Source organism: Cheilinus undulatus, linkage group 1 (genome assembly GCF_018320785.1).
Source record: "Cheilinus undulatus linkage group 1, ASM1832078v1, whole genome shotgun sequence".
In the NCBI taxonomy this organism is placed as follows: Eukaryota; Metazoa; Chordata; class Actinopteri; order Labriformes; family Labridae; genus Cheilinus; species Cheilinus undulatus.
Genome location: NC_054865.1, coordinates 5,962,255 through 5,972,830, shown reverse-complemented (window position 1 = coordinate 5,972,830; position 10,576 = coordinate 5,962,255). Strand labels below are relative to the sequence as shown.

At 47.7% G+C, this 10,576-nt stretch overlaps 1 long non-coding RNA gene across 1 annotated transcript; it reads right to left on the bottom strand.

Annotated features, from left to right (window-relative positions):
- Positions 1-9,859: 9,859 nt before the first annotated feature.
- Positions 9,860-10,300, bottom strand: LOC121514063. The gene is made up of 2 exons (XR_005992259.1): positions 10,114-10,300; positions 9,860-9,973 (listed from the first exon to the last, which is right to left on the bottom strand). It is a non-coding gene; the product is annotated as an uncharacterized LOC121514063 (long non-coding RNA).
- Positions 10,301-10,576: the final 276 nt, after the last annotated feature.

Here is a 10,576-nt window from a genome sequence, read left to right as displayed (position 1 = left end):
CGAATCACTCTCGAGATCCCACTTCTGACGATTACACTACCTACCTGGATGCACTACTCTCACAGGCCTTACAATACAATCATTTCATACAGGGAAAAGTTCTATGGTAGGAGAAAATTAAACTGATACTAAAAAAAGTCTCAGACTGGTTACTGCTGAACCATAAATTGCAATACCCTGCTAAACAGGTCTTACCACATTGAAAATTGTCCCTCAAAATTTCCCACACAGGAAAATTTTGCAATACCAGATACAATACTGCCCGGAGATGTGCCAAACCACAAGACTTCACCAGACAACATATACAAAATACAGAGGGACAACATGTACACGAGACAAAGACAACATGAACACAATACAGAAAAACTACATGTATATAACAAAAAAATGTTCAGGCCTGAAGTAATAAAACTCACCAGAACTGCCTGCACTGTGAATATCAGCAAAGATAGGAATTCTGAAAGAGGCTTCCTTTACCTTTTGAATTGGTGCCGATTCCTGATATTCAACAACACTCCATCCAGTCAGCAGATATCTTCTAGCCCAGGGTTTGTGAGTTGCCAACAATGCCATATTGTAGAAGAAATAATTAAGGTCCCAATTCTGTGGCTGGTTCAAATGTGTTCAAGTGTGAAGATGTGTCTCTTGCAGTTGTTTACAACCAGCTCCATGGTGGAAGATAACAATTTTAACATTCAGATACTTTTCAAATTTGGTGACATCAGTGAATGATACCCACTGTGTGTGGTCAAGCCCTACAGCACTGTGTCATTGTTTTTGACTCTAGGAGTTTTTAATCAGACATAGTGTGCAAGGCACAAACAGAAACACAAGTTATTGCCTGCCGAACTGTTTTTAGGATTGCACAGACGGCGTGCCTTCTTTGACGGTATCTGATCATACAGTATTTTACCCAATCTCAGGAGAGCGCCTCTGCTTTTATTCTGTGCAACCATGACAACAAACTCCAATTCATCATCTGTGAAAAATGTGTCATAACTCTTCATCAACAAACAGACCTGTGATGTAACTATTCTTTGTACTCAAAATAGTTTGCACATCACTTGCAATGGATGGATCTGTCAAAACAACATTTAAAACACAGCCAGGATGTGAGATCTCAACTGCTTCATCAATAACACCAGTCAACGTCTCTCTAACTCTAGCAGGCACCTGCTCAGGATTATCTATGGCTATACCTCTAAAACTGACATGCTGACGTAACATTATACCGTTAAAATTGTGAATGTGTTTACCATGCACCTGCCCACCACCAGAACATTGCTGTGTAATACTGTGGTTGTTCATCAGCTCTACCTGTGTATTTCACTGTAAGATTCCCCAACAGCACCTTCAACAAAATCCCCAAGCGTGAGTCCCACTGTGTCTGTATCGGCATCAGCGTTTGCCCAAGTCTCAGAAACAACACCATCAGCACCACCACTAGGGCTGATAGACTCCAACAGGTGCCATAGAACAGTCATGGTTATCAACTCCAGCAACGTCAGATGTAATATCTAGATTACGCTCACAACTAGGAAGCACATCATTGTTTAAAGCACATAACTTTTCAGTCATCTCTCTGGTGCGTCTTCGAAGTGTTTCTAGGTCAAAAGGACCACTCTCTAGGGAATTGTTGAAATTAACAAATGTCTGATCAGAGTCTCCCCCATGTTTAAAAAAATGTATTTGGTGTCTACATGGCCGAATTTGAATTCACCGTCTGCAAAGACAGCATTTGACCCTTTCTCTGGTTTTTGGATAGGAATGCACGACTTAGTAGTTAAAGAGTGTCAAAAAGGGTCAATATATCTACTACAGTCATTTTTGTTCTTTAAAAGGTATTTAGTTTCTTCAATTAGTTTAATCAAATGTTCACAGACTATCTCCAGTTGAGTAATCCTAACTCCAAACTGCTCAAATTTAGAGGCTAATTGTTCTGTTATCAGCAGGTGCTGTGACTCTTGTCCACTATGTCCAGTTTGTGTTGACTTAACGCACTGTTGAAAAAGTGGTGAATCATCACATTTAAGAAGATGCTCAATTTTGTTAAACTGGCTGTTGTGCAACCCATAAAAAATGTCACCCTCTGGGCCTGACCACGTGGGAACACACTCATCTTCTTGACCAAAATCACAATCAGCAGAAGCCAAGTCTAGCACTGGAACACTTGTTTGTGACTGTAAAACCATGCCTTTAATGTACATCTTGTGTGTTTGCACATTCATTTACACCCGACACATCATTAATAAAAGATGAAATTTCCCCTTGTTCTCTAAAATCGGGGTGTGAAGATGTGTCTCTTACAGTCTCCTCCTCTATAATTGTGTGGTGTTTGTCCCGGAATCACTGAGATGCCGTCGCCTCATTCTCTCACAGTCAGCTGGCATTGTCCACTGTTACAGGCCTATAGGCAAAAAGCAGACATTTAACACTCAAATAAATATCCAGTACATTTTGGGGAGAAAAAATCATTGTGATTTTTGAACATATGTCCTTGTTTGTCACAACTCTTGTTGTTTTTTAGTATCCTTTCTGCTTCCTTTCTATTACCTGGACACTTTTGGTGAAAGCAGACCCCTACTCTCTGGTTCTGGAACACGTTTGTTATATAACACTGCAGTATGGAGAGAAGGTCCTAAGCGTTCTCTGCCCTCATTCACTAAACAACATCTTTTATATCCACTGAGCACATTGCACAAAGGGTCATCGCCCAACATACATCTGTTGTCTTCTACTTATTTACTTTTACAACCCCAAATGCAATAGTCATTTCTTCCCAAAGTGGTCTTTATGACCTTTTACAACATACAGCTGCTTGGATAGCTCATGACTTGCCCTCCTGACCAGACATCCTGAAACACCCATAGCCAAAACCCTTAATATTAAGAAAATGTGCTTAAAATTCCCTCACATCCCCCACCTGACGACAGAGGGAGGCTACCCTCTCGTCCACCAGGGTAAACCCCAATGCACAGGCTGTGAGCCTAGGGGCAATCAGTATGCCCACACCTGCTCGGCGCCTCTCACCAAGGGCAACTCCGGAGTGGAAGAGAGTCCAACCCCTCTCAAGAAGATTGGTTCCAGAACTGTGCATTGAGGTGAGACCATCTATATCTAGCTGGTACCTCTCAACCTCATGCACAAGCTCAGGCTCCTTCCCCACCAGAGAGGTGACGTTCCACGTCCCTAGAGCCAGCTTCTGAAGCTGAGGATCAGACCGCCAAGTTCCCTGCCTTCGGCTGCCACCCAGCTAACAATGTACCCGGCCTCAATGGCCCCTCCCACGGGTGGTGAGTCCATGGGAGGGGGGACCCACGTTGCCTCTTCGGGCTGTGCCTGGCCAGACCCCATGGGTGAAGGCCCGGCCACCAGGCGCTAATTGGATTGGAGTCCATTGCGTTATTCTGCCATGAGGTTTAGAGCCGCACTCTGTCTGGTCCCTCATGTAGTACCTGTTTGCCTTGGGAGACCCTACCAGGGGCATAAAGTCCCCGACAACTTAGCTCCTAGAATCATCGGGACACTCAAACCCCTCCACCGTGATAAGGTGGCGGCTCAGGGCAGGCATTTCGATATAATAATTTCATACAAAAAATTTTCTAATGAAACAATTTTTGTACAGTACCATAAAAAGTCTCAGACTGGTTACTGGCCTTTAAACATTACACTTCCTACACTTCTCACTAGCTCAGGGGCTTTTAACCCCAACAGGCCTTACAATACAATCATTACATACAGAGAAAAGTTCTACGGTAGGAGAAAATTAAACTGTGGTCTCAGACTGGTTACTTGCCCTTTAATTCTGGCATAGTCACAGACTGGTTACTGGCCCTTTAATTATGGCATAGTCACAGACTGGTTACTGCAGAACTACAAACAATTGCACTACCCTGTTAAACAGGCTTTACCACATTGCAAATTGTACCCCAAAATTTTCTGCTATATGCTCACAACTAGGAAGCACATCATTGTTTAAAGCATGTAATTTCTTATTCATTTCCATAGCGCGCCTTCGAATTGTTTCTAGGCCAAAAGGACCACTCTCTAGGGAATTTTTATTATTACCAAATGTCCAATCAGAGTCGTCACCATGTTTAAAAAGTGTATTTAGTGTTTCCATGGTTGAAATGAAGGCTGTTTATATGATATAGTTACAAGAAAAATACTTTTTATTTGCAACATCCACCCCTTTTTGCACCTTCCCTTTTTTTTTTTGTTTACAGTTTTGTTCTTTTCACTTCACTTTTGTAGGGTTTACCAGTGGGCATCCCCTGAGAATCCCTGTCATGTCACAATGCAATGAACTATGGGTAATTTCCTCACGCTAACTCTGCAAAGATGCCCACTCACAGAAAGGGTGCATTGAAGGGATCAAAAAGTCAGCGAGAGATCCCTCATGCACTTTATGATTTGACAGTGGGACAGCCCTAAGCCCTCACAGGCTTAGCAGGAGCGAGCCTCAAAGTCAGTGAGTGTGTGATTGTGGACATTGGGATTGGACCAATTTACTGCTATTGTAAACGTCTGAGGGCCATAGTCTACATAAAGTTTAATCATTGTTTTAGAAATCTATATAAGATATCAATAATGTCAATCATTCCTAAATAGCTGAAGATTTTGTCTACGTTATAAAGCAAGAATGAAGTCTGTACACTGAAGTGAGCTGAAGTAACAAGCCTTAGGGTTTCAAGGAGTTTTAGAGGATTTAAAGAGCTGGCTCATTTGTAATATTTTATTTTTTAGATAAAGCAAAATGGTAGAAAAAGTATGAATATCAAAAGAAAAAAAGAGCACAAGAAGCAAAAGAGTAGGCCATGCTATTAGAATAGTGAAAATGGCATAAGAAATGCTAAAGTTATGAGTTGGAAAAACCTTCCTCATGATGCCTTTATCTGCACGACCCCATCTGTGCTCTGAATCATGTTGTGTAGGTGTAATGGTAGGACTCAGGATGCGGAGACGATGGAGCAGATTTAACAGATTTATTGTGCAGGTAAGTGACAAAGGGAGGGGGGATCTCAGGAGTCCAAGGGAAAGTGAGTGTGCTGGAGCTGGCTGCGGTGATCAGGGCAGGAGGCACTGGAAGGAAGAGGGAGAGGCACGTTAACAACAAGAAGCAAAATACAAGCACTGGAAATTACTCAAAAAGGTTCTTCAACAAGAGCACTGGAAACTTCTCTGGGAGATCTCGAGAGAAGGAGCCTGGAGCTGACGTTTACCGTAAGGTAAGGTTGGCAAGACTCAGGCGCTGAAGAGAGCTGCAGCAGGTCCTAAATAGTGATCCTCGATGAGTGATTCGCTGCAGGTGTGCGCTCTCCACAGCACCAGGGGGGGAGGGGTGAATGCCTCAGGGAAAGCAAAGAAAGTTAGCAGCCAGAAACAGCCTCCGGAACCGGAAGCTAACCAAAATAAGATAATAAAACGACAAAAAACACCACAGTACCCCCCTCTCAACGGACGCCTCCTGGCGTCCTACCAGGCTTGTCCGGGTGGTCCCTGTAGAAATCTCGTAATAAGCTGTCGTCCAAAATCAGTCTCCTGGAGATCCAGGAACGTTCCTCCGGACCATACCCTTCCCAGTCCACCAGGAATTGGTAGCCCCGGCCTCGTGGCCGAACATCCAGGATCTTGGAGACAGTAAAGGCAGGGTGGTCATCGATGATCCGGGGGGGTGGAGGGGCGACGGTTGGAGGGCTCAGGTCACTGGTGGATACAGGTTTCAATAATGACACATGGAATGTGGGGTGGATCTTCATCGACTCGGGGAGTTTGAGCTGTACAGCAGAGGGGTTTATGATCTTGGTGATCTCGAACGGTCCAACGAAGCGCGGGGTCAATTTCCTGGATTCGGTCTGCAGAGGTAGGTCCTTAGAAGAGAGCCAAACCTTCTGGCCCAGATGGTATTCGGGGGCAGGCGTGCGGTGTGCGTCAGCCAATCTTCGGTTACGCTCCGTCGTGCGTGAGAGCGCAGCCTTGGCTGTCCGCCACACCTCTCTGACGTGTTGAAGATGTTGCTGCACAGATGGTAGGGACACGGAGACCTCTTGTTCAGGAAACGGGGGGGCTGGTAACCGAGGCAACACATGAAAGGAGACATGCCGGTAGCAGAGCAGGTGAGAGAGTTGTGAGCATATTCAATCCATGGTAGGTGAGAGCTCCAGGAGGTGGGGTGATGAGCAGCAACACAACGGAGAGCAGCTTCGAGGCTCTGATTGGCTCTCTCCGACTGGCCGTTGCTCTGCGGGTGGTAACCAGACGAGAGACTGACCGTGGCACCCAGCTCACTGCAGAACTCCTTCCACACACGAGAAACAAACTGTGGTCCGCGGTCCGAGACAATGTCACAGGGAATGCCATGAAGTTTGAAGACATGAAGGACGAGAAGGTGAGCGGTCTCCAGGGCAGAAGGGAGCTTGGGGAGTGGGACGTAGTGTACGCCCTTGGAAAACCGATCCACTACAGTGAGTATGACAGTGTTCCCATCAGAGGGCGGTAGGCCGGTGACGAAATCCAAGGCGATATGTGACCAAGGACGACCAGGAGTGGAAAGGGGGTGCAGCAAACCAGCTGGGGGTTGATGGGAGGATTTTCCTCGGGCGCAGATGGAGCAAGCAGCCACGAACTCCCGGGTGTCCTTCGTCATACCAGGCCACCAGAAGCTTTGCTGGAGGAAACTGAGGGTTCTCTGAAAACCGGGGTGGCATGTAAGTTTGGAAGCGTGGGCCCACTGGAGCACTGGAGAGCGAACCGAGTCTGGAACGTAAAGACGCCCCGGGGGACCGGTACCGGGATCCGGCTGGAGTCTCTGGGCATCCTTCACCGTCTGTATGACGTCCCAGGTGGCAGCTCCGACGATGCAGGACGGGGGAAGGATGAAGTCGGGCTCGCGGTCTTCACGAGAGGGAGAGTCCACACGAGATAGGGCGTCCGGTTTTGTGTTCCGGGATCCTGGTCTGTAGGAGAGGGTGAAGTGGAAGCGGCTGAGGAAAAGGGCCCACCGAGCCTGACGAGGGTTCAGCCTGCGCGCTGTGCGCAGGTAGGCGAGGTTCTTGTGGTCCGTCCATATTATGAAAGGGTGCTGCGTGCCCTCCAGCCAGTGCCTCCACTCCTGTAGTGCCCACACCACAGCCAGCAACTCTCTATTCCCGACGTCATAGTTTCTCTCAGAAGGGGACAGCCGACGAAAAGAAAGCACACGGGTGAAGCTTCTGGGTCTTGGGGTCTCTTTGAGAAAGCACCGCCCCAGCTCCGGTCTCAGAGGCGTCCACCTCAACCACGAACTGGAGGGATGAGTCAGGGTGCTTGAGGACGGGGGCAGAGGTGAACAGAGTCTTTAGGCGGGAGAAAGCCTCAGCAGCCTCTGGGGACCACCGATAGGGGGAGCTGGAGGAGGTGAGTCTAGTGAGGGGAGCAGCCACCCTACTATAATCCCTAATGAATCTCCTATAAAAATTAGCAAACCCTAGGAATCTCTGGAGCTCTTTGCGGGTGCTAGGGATGGGCCACTCAGTAACCGCCCGGATTTTAGCCGGGTCAGGCTGTAACTGTCCTTGGGCGATGATGAACCCTAGAAAACTCACTGAAGGGGTGTGAAATTCACACTTCTCAGGCTTGACAAATAACTTGTTCTCTAGTAATCTCTGAAGTACTAGCCTGACATGTTGTTGATGCTCCTGGAGAGAACGAGAGTAGATCAGAATGTCGTCTAGATAGACAAACACGAACCGGTTTAACATGTCCCTGAGCACATCGTTAATGAGGGCCTGAAAAACTGCGGGGGCGTTAGTGAGTCCAAAGGGCATGACTAGGTACTCGAAGTGGCCAATGGGGGTCTTAAAGGCAGTTTTCCATTCGTCCCCCTCCTTAATCCTGATGAGGTGATACGCGTTTCTAAGATCTAACTTAGAAAACACTTGGGCGGAGCAGAGAGGCTCAAAGGAGGGGTCGATCAAAGGGAGAGAGTATTTATTCTTGACGGTGATGTCATTAAGGCCTCTGAAGTCGATACAGGGACGCAGAGTGGAGTCCTTCTTTTTAACAAAAAAGAATCCAGCCCCGAGTGGGGACGAGGAGGGGCGAATGAGACCTGTAGCCAGGGAATCATGAATGTACGTCTCCATGGCCGATTTCTCAGGGGCGGAGAGGTTATAGAGGCGACTGCTAGGCAGGGATGCACCGGGGAGTAAATCAATCGCACAGTCGTAAGGACGATGCGGGGGAAGAGAGACGGCTAACTCCTTGCTAAAGACCTGTGCTAAGTCATGGTACTCGGGGGGAACATTGGACAGATCGGGGGGAGCAGGAGCGACAGGGGAGCGACTAACTGAGGGGATAGCAGACCGGAGGCAGTGGGAGTGACAATGGACGCTCCAGTTGGTAATGGTAGCGGTTTTCCAATTGATCTGAGGGTTATGTAACTGAAGCCAGGGGAGACCTAACACAATGGGAGCATGAGGAGAAGGGATAACAAAAAGTTGGATACTCTCACGGTGATTACCAGAAATAATGAGGGTTATCGGAACAGTCCGGTGAGTAACTCTGGCAATGAGTCGGCCGTCTAAGGCGGTGACGTTCTTGGGAGCAGACAGGGGTTCTAGGGGGAGTTGGAGCTGTTGAACTAGGCTGTCCTGAATGAAATTATCATCTGCTCCTGAATCAACTAGTGCTTGTATGGGGACGGAATCGCGCCCCCAAAGGACACTCGAGGGAACAGCTATGCGCAGGGGAGGGCTAGAGGAAGAGGAGGTCTGGCTCACACGAGTGCCCTCGGTCACGGGTGAGCCTTCTCTTTTGGCGTCTGGGGACACTTGGCAAGAAAATGGCCCGCTTGACCACAATAAATGCATAATCTAAGATTAAAACGCCTTTGGCGTTCACTAGGGGTTAACCTGGCGCGACCTAACTGCATGGGCTCGTCTTCAGGGGTAGTGGAAAACTCACGGGGAGGTCTCAGTCTTACAGGAGAGGGAGAAGTGGCGTGACCAGAAGGGGGTGCTACAGGACGGGGCCTGAATGACCTGTGCTGACTCCTCTCCCTCTGCCTTTCCCTCAAGCGATTGTCAATGCGAATGGCTAAAGATATAAGACCCTCGAGGGAGTCGGGCTCATCCCGAGAGGCTAGTTCGTCTTTAAGTTCTTCTGAAAGGCTTCTCAAAAACACACCCTTAAGTTCCACCTCCCCCCACCCGCTCTCTGAAGCAACAATGCGAAAATCAATAGAGAAATCTGCCACAGACTTAGAACCCTGGAAGAGGGAAAATAAGCGTTGAGCTGATTCTTGGCCCTGAAGGGGATGGTCAAAGATGCGACATAATTCACTAGAAAAGTCAGAATAAGAGGCTAACACTGGGGATTCACTATGCCATACTGCAGTGGCCCAGCGGGAGGCCTTCCCGCGTAACAAGTTCATAACGAAAGCAATCTTAGCTCTGTCAGTGGGGTAACTCAAGGGTTGCTGGTCAAACACTAGGGAACAACGTAACAAAAAACCTCTAGCGCTACCAATCTCTCCTGAAAAGAAATCTGGGTGAGGGACTTGAGGCTCTCTAAAGTGGGGGAGGGGAGGTGAAGGTGAAGGATCTACTGAGGGTGGCTGATTGTTAACAGGTGGAGGCTCTGGTGAAGGGTGGTGAGGCTGAGTGGCTGAGAGTAACTGTTCTGAGATATTGGAGACCTGGGAGTTGAGGGTTTGTAGAGATTGCATGATACCTTTGAGAATGGATTCGTGCTGGCCGAGACGTTGTCCTTGGTGAGTGATTGCTGTTTTCAGGGTGTCCGAGTCCGCTGAGTCCATTTCTGGCCTGAGTCTTCTGTTGTGTAGGTGTAATGGTAGGACTCAGGATGCGGAGACGATGGAGCAGATTTAACAGATTTATTGTGCAGGTAAGTGACAAAGGGAGGGGGGATCTCAGGAGTCCAAGGGAAAGTGAGAGTGTGCTGGAGCTGGCTGCGGTGATCAGGGCAGGAGGCACTGGAAGGAAGAGGGAGAGGCACGTTAACAACAAGAAGCAAAATACAAGCACTGGAAATTACTCAAAAAGGTTCTTCAACAAGAGCACTGGAAACTTCTCTGGGAGATCTCGAGAGAAGGAGCCTGGAGCTGACGTTTACCGTAAGGTAAGGTTGGCAAGACTCAGGCGCTGAAGAGAGCTGCAGCAGGTCCTAAATAGTGATCCTCGATGAGTGATTCGCTGCAGGTGTGCGCTCTCCACAGCACCAGGGGGGGAGGGGTGAATGCCTCAGGGAAAGCAAAGAAAGTTAGCAGCCAGAAACAGCCTCCGGAACCGGAAGCTAACCAAAATAAGATAATAAAACGACAAAAAACACCACAAATCAGCCACTAATTTCTTCACAATACAATGACCACGCAAGTTCCTGTGAAATATCTAGTGTTTTCATACCTTGTCCAAGGCATTGCACTATTTGAGGTTTTTCAGCTGCAGAGATATTCTTTTTATTTTCCATATTGCTGAAACCTGTGGCCTGTTTAACAATGTAAAACATCCTTATTAAGTAGTTTTCCTTTAATTGAGCGTACCTGGCAAACTAATGATCACAGGAGTCTGAGATTGAT